Raw genomic sequence first — 11194 nt, forward strand, 5'->3', positions numbered from 1 at the left:
TGAATTTCATTGTCGAAAGATTTATGGCAAGTTTTAGCCTCCTCGCTAAAAGTACAATCTTAATGTCCGGTTAAAATGGATAATGCCGAATCGACGAAGTATTTCAATGGTATGTAGGATTTAAATCATTTGCACAGCGGGGAGAATTTAGAAAGAGAAAGTGCAAAAGTTAACAAGTGCTGTTTCTGACTATTTTGGAAACTAAATAATTTAAAATACAGCTTTCAACGAAAAGTAAAACACTTGGAAAATCAAGCCCAAGCCGTCATTTTCTCATGAATAGTAATAATGAAGCAAATATTGTTTAAATCATAAATTCTAAGGTTTCATTAATAACACCGTCTCCTTATAGAGATTAGGGAAATGGTAAATGTTTTCTCAACCCTCAAAACCATGACGAAGTACTGGAGAGTCATAGTCATGTACCATTATCTTTCTCAACAGAAACAGTTACTTGTTAAACGTTAACAAACAAGCTTTCAAAGTACCTAAGCTTTTTGATTTATGCCAAGAGTCTTTTTTTTATTAGTGGAAAAAAAATACATATGCTATTATTTCTAGGCTTACAAACACATCACCTAGTTTTCAAAGTCTTCCAAAAAACAGAACGTTACAATCCAACATGGTATCTAAAACTGAGAAATAAGAAAGAAAATAAGCATAGTTGTCGGTATTATTAAATTAAAATTTGTTTTCAGTTCATGACTTCTCATGAGTCCTCCATATTACGTCCGGACGATCAAGACGCTTTCAACGATTTCTCATTTGTCAAATTATGATCAACAGTTTAGAAGTTAGGAGGGAACAGATGAACACACATACCGGTCAAACACATTACCCTTCAATTTGTGAAGGATTTTTCAAAATTTTGAAAAGGAAAAAAAACAATTTATTCTGGAATCTTCTAAAATTTGGAATAAAGTTTTTATCCACAAATTCCCTCAAGGACGTTACTACTATACTGACTGATACACCTAGTATAAAATGGTAAATAAGGATAAGAAGATACACTGTTGCTTACGTATTATGAGGTTAGGTTATACAAAGATGAATATTAATGGTTGGTTATACGTACGAGCGCACTGAAGTTAGAGTCAGTGATGTGTTGTTTGTTTACTTGTTAAACTCTCGTCAAATTTTACGGTTTGTTTGAGCAACGTAAAAAGATTTCACATTTAGTTTAAGTGAATTTATTTTAAACAAATGAGTTGATGGCTAACCGGAGGTGTTTAACGTTTACTTTTAAATTAAGTTATTTCTAACGACATGCGATTAAAAATAGCTTGGCAAGAAAATTTCTAAAAATGTACTTTTCAACGACATATAGCTGTACAAATCTTTTTAGGACAATTGATCGTCTCTGTTAGCCGCTATAAATTTTCAAACTTGTCGATATTTAACATGTAAAGGATAGGAATTGATATTATTTAGAATACATTTCTGCACTTTTTTAGTTTTTCTACTGAAAATAGCTTTAAAAAAAGATATAAAGAGTCTCGTTAAAAGGTCTTTACCTACACCACGCTACCACATACAGCTTAGCTCAAAATAAGTCGACTTAGCGAAACATGCCCTAGAGAAAGTTGCTCTGCTTTGGAGCTGTTGGAGCTTGGAGTTGCAATTTTAAAATCGTTTTCGTCCATACCTTTAGAACGGATAGCGCGATTTTGATAAAATTTAGTGTGCTGACCTTTCTTTTCATACGAAACAACTCATAGCAACCTTATAAATAAGTAATATCAATTCATCGGCGTAAAAGTGGGGTACTTGGTAGCTAAAATCTCTTAAATTTTTACGTATATGAAGGTAAAGGATTTTAAGTATGGAATTTAGATGAAGTTGAACGTTTATAAAAAAAAAAGATGCTTTTCATAAACATCGATTATTCTCATAGTTAACTCAAAATTTGTAATTTTAATCAATGGCATCAGCAAGATTGAGACAAAAATAAAGTTTCGGAAAATTATTTACTTTAGATTCAGATATTTTTTAAATAAAAATAAGACCTAAATAAGAGTAAGTCTTCACATCAACGCTTTCTTTATGTCTAAGGTTATTCGTCATTCAAGGTCATTCATATATGTTAATAACTTTTAAGCCTAGGTAATTTATTGCCCTTGACAATTTTTGGCTAAATAATTTATATTTATAATGACATATTTCGCATTTCCTACGAAAGCTAACGATTTTCGAAAAAATTTTGCAAGTAAAAAGTTCGCTTATGAGGATCAACTATCTAATTTAAAGTGTTTTGCTATATATTACTTTTGAGGATCTAAATTGACGATTAAAGTAGCCGAGAAAGCCCAATCTGATGTCAAAACATGATGTCCCCCATCAAACTTCGCAACGAAAACGAGCCGTTAGCCATAATCGATTAAAATGGTACACCCTTTATTGTCGTCGAAAACTGATATTCTGCACAATAAAATTTTTATATCGTTAGATATAGCTTGAAGTTGTTAACGCACTTAATCCCATTCGAATCACCATACACATTATTTCATTTGCTGATTTAATATAATGCAGTAAATTCGTTATTTGAAAAGAATAGAGGCAAAATTAATCCCATGGCTAGTATTGTAGTTAAAATTAGACGTAAAGCAAGCTTTTAAATCCTGAGACGTAACTGGCTAAGGTTACATCTAACCTACCTTATACCTTGAGCTTCAACAATAAGCTTGTTGACTAAATTTTGGTGAATGATTCTCATTGCAAGGGCAGAATAGTGAAGTTGGTTTTTGAAAATCTATAGAAGTACGCAAAATATGAACGTTTAAAATTAAATAAAGAGGAAGATATAGGTTTGTGACGTCAGTGTCCGGTATCACCATATAGATTAAATATAAAACTTTGTTTTGCTTAAAGGAGATGGGCAATCAATCTTTGAATGCTTATCACTTCTTCGTTTTTTAATCAAGTCTAGTTTTACGTTTATATGCGTTATATGGCAAATTCGTCATTAGGCAACTATCGTATTAGTAACTTAACGAGAAGATTGTATCTGTCAAACAATTTTCATCGAATACTAAGTGAAAACGCACCCATGGTATGTTAAAAATATATTCCAAAATTGTTTTCTCTCGACTACACTACACTACACTACATAATGTAATGTTTTGGTTGGTTCTGTGTTGTTGTTGTTGCTATGTGCACCGCTAAACTTATACATATAATATTCTCTACACATATTTACACAACAAACCAATCATTTTATATTGTATACAAGTATTAATGTGAAAACATACACACAAACATACATATACATATACATATACATATCAACTTAAATAAGCAAGGCGGTTTGATATCAAATATAGCCATAGTTCGTGCTCTAAGTCACAGTTTGGAAACGGTTACTCTTTAGAGTAATTCAACTCTGCAAGTAAAAGCAGATACTCTCAAGGAGTATCATGAATATCACTTCGGAACATACCTTTTTTTCTAAAAGTCACTCAGAGCACAAAAGAGTCAAAGTCTGCCCAGCTATGGTAGTGCTAAAGCGACATAGACTTTCTGCTAAACATACCATACTTTGAAAACAAAAACGAAAAAAGATGCTTTTTCACCATTTTCTCGGAAATTTTGAGGTTATGTTAAAAATGACTGATCAGGAACTTTCACTTTTCTATTGGATACATTTCATTTTAACCGCAACTTTAGTCAGAAAACACAATTAAACAAATTTCCTCCTCTTTTACCCCCCAACAACACCTTCCAATTTTCCTGTTGGGAAATAGGCTTATTTTATATTCCTTATAACCTCCTTCATCATTTCCAATCGTTAACCTGCTGTTTACCATTTATTTTTCAAAAATTTTTAATGCAACTGTACTATTTTTTTGACGGTCAAAATATTTTATTGATATAAAATATTTTATAACGATAACTTAAACATGGCATCATCATGCTCATTTGAAAACGCAGCCTTTTGTTTGGTAGATTCATTAAAAGGAAGCGACTCTCGAAATTACAAGTATGCACTTATCAATTTAAAAATCCGCGTTGTCCCACAATCTCTTATTAGATAAACCATTTTCAAAATTAAAGGCTTCGTAGTACGAAGGATATGATTATCGTTTAAATTGAATCATTGCATTGTGAAATATTTTCTCAACTTGAAATTATTCCTGCATTAGACCTTCGACTATTGAATTATTCAGTTTGGTACTTTTCGTAGTACCTTATTGTGCTTCATTGCAAATCTTTTCTGCAGCCAGAAGTAATACCTCTTTTACTCACAGTACCAATCTTTGTAATTGTGGTCCGCACCGTTTTCAATCGCACACAGAACCAAGAACTTTTGTATGCTAGCTTTAAAAATAAGAAAAAATGCTTGGCTGATTTTACTGAAAATGATGATAAATCAAGTGCATTCCTGGATTAAAGCAATGTTAAATGCTCTTCTTCTACACTCGTTTTATTGCATGCTTAAGCAAGTTGGAGGCCGTGCTTACGTATTACATAAGAATTTTAGGGGTGGTAGATCAAATCATGTTATTTTGATTTGTTATGGTACGGCGAGGGGGTCCTTCAACACTTGTACGTAATTTGTCGGAAGTAGGGTTGAAAAGTCATTCCAAATGGGCTACGTAATTTAAGTACAGCCTTATGTGACTTTCGTGAAAAAAAAAATATTTTCTAAAAAAGAACTCACAAAAAACTTTGGTCAATAAACCGAAATGGTCAATGTCACAATTTATGAAAGGAAAGCCACTTAATCAAAACTGACCGTGTATCATGACTGTTTGAAATAAGCATCCTTCTCAAAGGTCTTGCCATACTCAATTAGAACTGAATTTTCTTAATGGTGCATTAAGATTAACTAGTTTCAAAGCAAAACCAAAACAAGAAGTGTAATCTAAACTTGAATCTGTTGTCACCATATGAAATAAAGTCATTGGATCAAAGCAACATTGTCACTCTTCCTGAAATAACGAAACATAGAGTTAAGTGGTTGGAATAATGTTTCATTTATCTAGGATCAATGTTTTTGCGAGCGACTTCTTTGCAATTTCTTAAGCAAAGTGATTCGTAAGTAACAGCAATAGAGTTTTATAAATCAGCCAGTGCATGTAGTCATACTTATCTGATTGATTTTATGAAAACATATATATACTTGCAACTTTTGTGTCTTTCGGATCACAAGTAACAACAATAATACCATCAACGTACATCCATTTGATACTCTTCGACCGGACTAATAAATGCTACTGCATCGCTTCATATGGTTCAATATATAATATGGATATGGGCAAGTATATGTATGTGTAAGTTAGTTGTAAATAGAGAGTATCTGTATAGTACAGTAAATTAACCTTTTAGTTAAACATACAACATTGAAATTTGTCTCAAAAAAAGTTTTACGTTCTATTGCGCAAAAAGTGTTCAAAGAAAGCCAGGTTTTTGGTTGCGTCAATTGGATAAGGTGTTTGGTATGAATCCAAGAAGTCCGGGTTCAAGTCTTGGTGTGAGAGTATTTTTTCAATTATCTTTAATTAAAATAATAAATTATTTTGCTGGGACACTAAAAAGTATAAAATAAATAATTAAAAAAAAAATGTATCGTCAGTCCAAAACTAACAGCGTTAAAAGTGAAACTTTTTATGTAATTCAAAAACTGTCAATGAGTGTACAAAAAAATACATTGCAGCAAAGAAAAATTGACTGGAAATTATAATAAAAATGATTTATAATAAAAATCAAGAAAAATCTACAGACTATCCCGAATTAATTACTACGGAAGTTTCACTTGTACGTACTATTATTTACATATACATAAAACTATATACATATACGTAGAAGTGAAACTTCCGTAGTAATTAATTCGGGATAGTCTGTAGATTTTTCTTGATTTTTATTATAAATCATTTTTATTATAATTTCCAGTCAATTTTTCTTTGCTGCAATGTATTTTTTTGTACACTCATTGACAGTTTTTGAATTACATAAAAAGTTTCACTTTTGACGCTGTTAGTTTTGGACTGACGCATACATTTTTTGTATCTTCATTGACAATAACTGAGAATAAAAACAATATACAGATAACAACAAATAATAGATATACAGATAACAACAAATAATAGAGAATAAAAACAATATACAGAAAACAATATATACAGATAACATTTAATAAATCAATAAAGATCGACATATAAGATTTAAATGTAAGTAGGTTTGAACTATCCTTGTTTAATAAAAACGCTAGTGTCCCATAAAAAGTTTCACTTTAATAACATTTAATAAATAAAGATCGACATATAAGATTTAAATGTAAGTAGGTTTGAACTATCCTTGTTTAATAAATAAATGGTATATGTACAGTACTTTATAATGGTATATGTACTTTAATAACATTTAATAAATAAAGATCGACATATAAGATTTAAATGTAAGTAGGTTTGAACTATCCTTGTTTAATAAAAACGCTAGTGTCCCATAAAAAGTTTCACTTTAATAACATTTAATAAATAAAGATCGACATATAAGATTTAAATGTAAGTAGGTTTGAACTATCCTTGTTTAATAAATAAATGGTATATGTACAGTTATCAAGTCCCACGGCCTCTCTCACTCTGCTGGAGTAAATGGTAATAAGAAAGAGACAAGGAGTTTAACAATGTTGTTAGCTCTACGAGTTAACTCTCATGACAAAACGTCCCATAAAAAGTTTCACTTTAAAAAGCGACTGCGTTACATAAACATCGGCCACATAGGAACACACATACATTCCTTTCACAATATGGCGTCTGTTGCTCGTCATGTTGAATTTTCATTAGGTACTGCGATATCGTCAGTAGCACTCGCAAAGTTAAGACAAATCGATTGACATAAAAAAAAAACATTCCTTTCACAATATGACGTCTGGTGGTCGCCACATAGAATTTTCGTGACAGCCATATCTTCAGTAACACTCTCAAGGTTAACACAAATCAATTTACGTCTGAATCATATATATAGCTGATAAACACATTACCACTCCTTTGCGTTCAGTCGGGTAAAAACAATTAAAGTTAGGAAACTCAATTTGAATCTTCCTTTATGAATAGTTTAGGAAAGACAATATATGCCCACGTTTGAAATTTTTCAAAGAGTATTTACTCTGCTTTATACAGTACAGTTTTTATCCTTGAATATTGTGGTCGTAAAAAAATTAAGTCACCCAGAGCTGATCATTTTCAATGAATAAAATGATTATAGATGAATTATAGAATGCGCTGACATATTTATTTATTTTGCAGAAATTTTGTATTATTGTGTTTAAAGCGTGCTTTCGACAGCTGATTTCTTTCGTTATTTAAAAAGAATGATCAATCTTGAGTTGTGCGTTGTTGAAGAAAATCCCAGTGTAGCCATACAAATTTCTCTTCGGTTGATTAATTTCCCATTTCTTTTTAATTTTGTTTTGCCTTAGGAAATTCATGTAAAATAACATTTACAGAATTAATTTCAGCAATATTTATTCAAAGGCATTTTATTTGATATTCAAAAAAAAATTTGTTGTCACTAAAACAAGCCAAAACTAATTCATCCAAATATAGTCAACCTAAATTATTTAATCCTAGGTAATCACAATCAATAGCAAATAACTCGCAACCATTATTATGGCGGAACATTACATCTATATAACATTCTATGTCTATAAAGTGTCCTGTAGAAAGATTCCAATTAAAATTGATTGATAGAGTCTCCTTTAGCAGGATTTTCCAATAAAGCTTCTTTTTTTTTGTAATACGACTGTCTATGGGTAGTGGAGAAAACTTTCGAAGAAATTAACAAAATCTGGGTGTATTTACTGTACTAATACTTATAATAGGTAGAGACTACATACATACACATACTTGAACACAAATATACGATTATAATATAATCAAATCGTATTGACTATATGTATGTAATAGAAGGAGTCTATCCTATCCATATGTATGTATGTTATCATATTATACATACGATATACAATATAGGCTTTATAATAATATTAACTAAGTGTGTAATAGCTATGAGGGATCAGAGTTGAGCATACAATGTTGGGGAAGGGTATGGAGAAAATAATTATATAGTGAAAGTCATGCGTAATGTCTTATCAACGGTTTTACATTAAGACTGTCTGAATTTAAAATATAAATTAAACAAAGTGTATATGAGATATCTTAAACATTTTTTTTTTGCATATATGAAATATCATAGTCAAGAGTTGATTAATGCACATAGACATATAAGAATAGACTGAAGAAGTAAGCGCGATCTGCCCAGACTCGATAAAAAGCGAACGATGCTCTGACGTATGTTTTGTTTCTTTTTAGTTTCGCAGTAACAGTCTTGGATAAGTGCTTACTGTAAGTGGAAAAGTGCGCCAGTAAGTCACGCCCAAAAAACGAAACAAAACGTACGTCAGAGCATCGTACTCTTTTTACTAAGACTGTTCCGTCCGCGATATGCCTAGCGATATGCTAGGATAGTTGCATAATAGATAGATGCATAAAGGAGGTGCACTCAGCCTTTGAAAATAATCGAGGAGCTGATAAATAAAATTATCAGCGGTGGCAAAACACATATATGGTATCACATTGGGCTCAATAGCCTAATTATGTTTTTTGTGGACAGCCAATATAACCTAGCCTAACCAAATATCATAGAACTTCGTTTAAAGGTTTCCATGCTGAAATGCTATCTGTTGGTGCATAAGTGAACGAAATCGGTCAAACAATTTACAACATACGAACCAAAGCCTTTAAAAGTAAGCTCAAAAGATGAATGATATCGTCTTCCAGTGAAGCTACATATTAAATTTGGCTCATAGCATATATCACAAATATTACAATAAAATAGTGTTTTAAACTAACATTGTTGAAATAAAATTTGTAAAATATCTCATTTATACTGTTTAGATTAAAGTCGTTTAGACTGAGTTTAGATTATCTCATTTTAAATGGAAACTCAATTACTTATTCTAAAATTCAGTTATCGATAAATTAATTGAAATAGCGTTAACAGTTTCTTTTTCAGTATGAGTTTGATTTATAGTAATAACTTGCTGTGAAGTACCCGCTTAAATATTATTGTGTTATTCCTTTACTTCATATGACGTCACTTCTTCTGTTACACAAGTTTGTCAATTTTATTATTTTGGTGCGGAATCCTTATTTTAGGGCAGTACCCTGTACCCTGCCACCGTTCGCTGTGTGACATGATGGTTGCATAGAAATATATGAGATGCATCTAGTAAATTTTATGAAATTTCATAAACCCTCGAAAAAGTAGTTCACAACTTTTAAACGGCTGCACTTACTTTCTGTAAATTTTATGAAATTTGATAAACCGTCGAAAAATTAGCTAACAAATTTTAAACGGCTGAACTGACTTTCATGTAATTTAAAGATTTAATGTACTCATGATATCCTTTTATTTGATATCCCACTTGGGTGTATTTGAATATATTTGATTGTTCATCCCCATTTTCACGACCTACCTTTCCACCTCCCGCAAATTCTTAAAGGTGGTTATATATCGGGTCATAATTTCAGTTTAATCGATTAAGAATTTTTTAAGTTTTTGAAGCACACCTTTTTCAACCCCTATTACAATCCTTTAAAGCCCTTTTTTCGCATTAAAAGTAATCTATGTCCTTTCTCAGGCTTAAGACTATCTCTGTAACAAAATCATATAAAACAGTTCAGTAGTTTAGACGTGATTGCCTAAGAGACAGACAAACAGAGTTTTTTTGCATTTATAATATTATAGTAAGGATAATAATAGGTAATAATTTACCTATTTCTTTTAAAATTTTACAATTACATACAAAGAATTCCCAGATATTAAACAAAGAAAAACAAAAAGAACAAAAAAAGGCAGAAAAGAGCAGAGAAAAGAAAACTTTCGAGAGAAATCAAAACAAAAGAAAGAAAAAAATTAGAAGTAAAAGTAAACATACATATTAATTTAATAAAGTAAAATAAAAATAAATAAAAATAAGTTCCAAAAGAAAAAATCTTAACATGAGAATTGCCCGCAGACGAATTTTTTTTAATATGTGAAATAGTTTCACCGTATAAGAAGGTTTCCAAAACCCAAGTCGAAGTATTGAGTTTCATGAAAAAACTATTACGCTCAAAGTTGTAAACGAGGAAAGCAAACAGATGATATAAAAATCCTGGAACATTTAAATTGCAAAGAGTACATGTGGCAATGAAATCAATAACATAACGATTTTTCTGAAATCATCACGTAAAATTTGTTTATTCGGGATCCGAAGTTGTGTAAATACTCGAACAAAAGATAGAGGACAGTTAAAAGTTAACAGTTTTGAAACCCATCTGTGTTTATAAGATCTCTAAATAACGGGTTATATGTTGACAGTGTTGGTATTTTTGTTTGCGATATAAAATCGTCATTTAGGATGTCACGTGAGTCAACTAAATCGAGTACCTAAATTTTTTAATTGAGTGACCCAATTTGGAACAATTTTGGAAGTGTTGGTTAAGTTTAGAAGCCTTTTGTAGCATAACTTTGGCATTCGCTCGTCGTCCTTGCGCGTAATTTTTTTTAGCCAAGAAAGAGTTGATTTGATTGCTTTAAAGGACAATAAAATTGGATTTATAGCACTCTGATGAGTAGAACATTATAGTAGAACATTATATTTAACATTAACTATAATCAAATTAATTTTATTCAATATAATAATATAAATTTCATGTATTATAATTAGTGTTTGGTTAAAATTAATTCATTAAATTTTGATTCGATATTATTAAAATTACAATTTGAATTTATTAAATTTAGAAAATGACCTTCATAATAATTTACCTTTCAACAAAATTATGCACAGAAATTTAACATATAGGTTTCTAACAAATAACACAAGTAAGACACTTTGTGTTTAAAAATAACTCGAATTCGATGAAAATTGGGTAAAATGGTAGTAGGTAGAAAGTAGAACAATAAAATAAATTTTCCTTAATTTTACAATACATTGAAAAAAATCAGAACCAAAACTTTTTCTCCACTGTTTTTCTCAAAGAAACAAAAAGTGTGCTTCAATTAAGAAAAAGTTTCATACAAAAGTTTCGTGTAAAAGTTGTCGTAATTTTGCATATAATAAAACAATAAGTTATGCTAATTGTTACTATAAGTAACTTTATTCATCTAAAATACCATGTAGCCCTATTTGAAGACTGACTGACTGATCTATACCAAT

This window comes from Chrysoperla carnea, chromosome 5, assembly GCF_905475395.1.
Source record: "Chrysoperla carnea chromosome 5, inChrCarn1.1, whole genome shotgun sequence".
Lineage (NCBI taxonomy): Eukaryota > Metazoa > Arthropoda > Insecta > Neuroptera > Chrysopidae > Chrysoperla > Chrysoperla carnea.